This window comes from Bufo gargarizans, chromosome 2 (genome assembly GCF_014858855.1).
Source record: "Bufo gargarizans isolate SCDJY-AF-19 chromosome 2, ASM1485885v1, whole genome shotgun sequence".
NCBI lineage: Eukaryota > Metazoa > Chordata > Amphibia > Anura > Bufonidae > Bufo > Bufo gargarizans.
Window position 1 is genome coordinate 1 of NC_058081.1, and position 4,072 is coordinate 4,072.

The window sequence follows — 4,072 nt, forward strand, 5'->3', positions numbered from 1 at the left end:
TGACCCCAGGTGCCGATATATGCTGTCTGACTGTGCCACTAGCTCCTTGCCACGACCTCCCCCTGCCTCCAACTTGTCTCCTCCTTCTCTCTGTCTCCCCTTCTGAACTTTCCCCCTCTTCTTCTTCTCTTCGAGCAGGCATCCACGGACACATCGTCATCATCAACCTCTTCACTTGTATCTGACACCTCAGCAAAGGAAGCAGCAGTGAGTACAACATCATCATCATCATCACACTGTACGTCCATGTGTGTAATGCTGCCTGACTGAGACATATCCCTGTTATCTACATCCTCTGGCAATAATGGTTGCGCATCACTAATTTCATCCAACTGATGTGTAAATAACTCCTCTGAGGGATCAAGTGAAGCGGCTGTGGTGGCTGTGGTGGTAGTGGTGGTGGTGGTGGCGGCGGGCGGGAGAGTGGTGACCAAAGCTGAGCTGGAGGAGGATGGTGCGTCAAGGTTCTTAGCGGAAGCTGTTGAAGATTGGGTGTGTTAGCCAGTCAACTATGTCCTCAGAATTTTTCGGGTTCAGGGTACGTGGCCTCTGAACACTGGGCATTATTCCAGGGCCAGTGGAAATCACAGCACCACGACCACGACGGCCCCTGCGGGGTGGCCTGCCTCTGCCTGACATTTTTTTTTAGATAAGTGGTACTATGCGTGCAAGGTACTGTGCCACCCTATATAAGTGGTGGGCAGTGGGCACAGAACAGTCTGTGTAGGCCTGACACACACGGGCTTGCAACTGCGATTATATCACAGAGAAAAAATAAATTAACTTTAGTTTTATCTGCAAGGTATTGTGACACCCTGTAACGGTATGAGTGGTGGCCTGGCCAGTGGCCACAGTACAGTCTGTGGACTAGACACTGACTGGCTTGCAACGGCGATTATATTTATTACCGAGAAAAAAATAATTGACTTTAGTTTTATCTGCAAGGTATTGTGACACCCTGTATGAATGGTGTGCACACAGTGCTGTCTGTGACTGAGCCTGCAGCCTCTCACACACGGGCAGGCAACTGCAATATATATATATATATATATATATATATAGATATAAAAGCAGACTGATGTACCAGCCCTAAAAAGGCACAGAACACTGCCCTAGCTATCGATTAAATCAGCAGCAGCTACACTGTCCCTCCTCTCACTAAGAATGCTGCTTCCGAATGAATCTAAAATGGCTGCTGTCCAGGAGGTGGGAGGGTCTGGGAGGGAGGGTCTGCTTCTGATTGGCTGGAATGTGTCTGCTGACTGTGAGGTACAGGGTCAAAGTTTGCTCAATGATGATGTATAGGGGGCGGACCTAACATCGCATATGTTCGCCTGCCGCGGAAAACGCGAACAAGCCATGTTCGACGTGAACTGTTCGCCGGCGAATAGTTCGGGACATCACTACTGGCTAACACAGGACACCCAATCTTCTACAGCTTCAGGTCGGAACCTTGACGCACCGTCCTCCTCCAGCTCAGCTTCGGGCACCTCTCAAGTTACCACTCGCCCGCCTGCCGCCACCACCAACACTAGCACCACAGCCGCTTCACTTGATCCGTCAGAGGAGTTATTTACACATCAGTTGGAAGAAATTAGTGATGCACAACCATTATTGCCAGGGGATGTAGATAACAGGGATATGTCTCAGTCAGGCAGCATTACACACATGGACGTACGGTGTGATGATGATGATGTTGTACCCGCTGCTGCTTTCTTTGCTGAGTTGTCAGATACAAGTGAAGCGGTTGATGATGACGATGTGTCCGCGGATGTCACGTGGGTGCCTGCTCGAAGAGAAGAAGAACAGAGGGAAAGTTCAGAAGGGGAGACAGAGGGGGAGGAGACGAGTTGGAAGCAGGGGGAGGTCGTCACAAGGAGCTAGTGGCACAGTCAGACAGCATGTATCGGCACCCGGGGTCAGCCAGACAGCACGCCAATCAACGCATGCTGTTGCCACCACCAGAATGCCGTCATTGCAAAGCTCAGCAGTGTGGCATTTTTTTGTGCGTCTGCCTCTGATAACAGCGATGCCATTTGCAACCTGTGCCAAAAGAAACTGAGTCGTGGGAAGTCCAACACCCACCTAGGTACAACTGCTTTGCGAAGGCACAGGATCTCACATTACAAACGCCTATGGGATCAACACATGATGACGAGTACAAGCAGCACACAAACTCAAAGCCACCATCCTCCTCCTGGTCCAGCATCTTCAGCCACGTCAACCACTGCTGTCCTCCTTGCCCCCTATCAACCATCCGCCACCCCGCCTCTCGCCTTGAGCAGTTCCTGCTCATCTGCCCACAGTCAGGTGTCTGTCAAGGAAATGTTTGAGCGTAAGAAGCCAATGTCACAGAGTCACCCCCTTGCCTGGCGTCTGACAGCTGGCTTGTCGGAACTCTTAGCCCGCCAGCTGGTGGAGTCTGAGGCCTTCAAAAAATGTGTCGCTATTGGGACACTGCAGTGGAAGGTACCCGGCCAAAATTTCTTTTCACAAAAGGCAATCCCCAACCTGTACTTTATTGTGGAAAAGGAAGTCATGGCATGTCTGGCACACAGTGTTGGGGCAAGGGTCCTTCTGACCACTGATACCTGGTCTGCAAAGCACGGTCAAGGCAGGTATTATCACATACATTGTGCATTGGGTAAACCTGCTGACGGCTGCCAAGCATGGAATGCGTGGCTCTGCAGAGGAGTTGGTGACACCGCCACGACTTGCAGGCAGGCCTACTGCCACCTCCTCTACTCCTCCTACTCCATCCTCTTCCATAACCTCCTCGGCTGAGTCCTCTTCTGCAGCGGCGTCTGGATGCACATCAACTGAATCCCCCCAGCTCCCCAGGGGCTATTCCACATCCCGGATGCGACAGTGTCACGCTGTTTTGGGGTTGACTTGCCTAAAAGCAGAGAGTCACACCGGACCAGCACTCCTGTCCGCCCTGAACGCACAGGTGGATCAGTGGCTGACTTCGCACCAACTGGAGATCGGCAAAGTGGTGTGTGACAATGGAAACAATTTGTTGGCGGCATTGAATTTGGGCAAGTTGTCACATGTCCTGTGCATGGCACATGTGTTAAATCTCATCATACAACGCTTTGTGTCTAAGTACCCAGGCTTACAGGACGTCCTCAAGCAGGCCAGGAAGGTGTGTGGCCATTTCAGGCATTCCTAAACGGCCATGGCACACTTTTCAGATATTCAGCGGCGAAACAACATGCCAGTGAGGCGCTTGATTTGCAACAGCCCGACACGTTGGAATTCAACACTCCTAATGTTCGACCGACTGCTCCAACAAGAAAAAGCTGTCAACGAGTATTTGTATGACCGGGGTGCTAGGACAGCCTCTGCGGAGCTGGGTATTTTTTTTACCACGTTACTGGACGCTCATGCACAATGCCTGTAGGCTCAGCTCATGCGTCCTTTTGAGGAGGTGACAAACCTAGTTAGTTGCACCGAAGGCACCATCAGTGACATTATCCGATTTGTTTTCTTCCTGGAGCGTGCCCTGCGAAGAGTGCTGGATCAGGCCGTAGATGAGCGTGAAGAGGAAGAGTTGTGGTCACCATCACCACCAGAAACAGCCTTATCAGCATCGCTTGCTGGACCTGCGGCAACGCTGGAAGAAGAGTCTGAGGAAGAGGAGTCAGAGGAGGAATGCGGCTTTGAGGAGGAGGAAGACCAACCACAGCAGGCATCCCAGGGTGCTCGTTGTCACCTATCTGGTACCCGTGGTGTTGTACCTGGCTGGGGGGAAGAACAGACCTTCAGTGAGATCAGTGAGGACGAGGAATGGGACATGAGTAGCTCGGCATCCAACCTTGTGCAAATGGGGTCTTTTATGCTGTCGTGTCTGTTGAGGGACCCTCGTATAAAAAGGCTGAAGGAGAACGACCTATACTGGGTGTCCAGAAAGTGCCTGAAATGTTACCGAATTACCGGAAGTCAGAAAGGATGCAGCAGTTCCAAAACAAGTTAAAAAGTATGCTTTACACAGCTTATAAGGGTGATGTCACAGCACAACAGGAATCTAACAGGGGAAGAGGTGAAAGTAAACCTCCTCCTACCACGACCA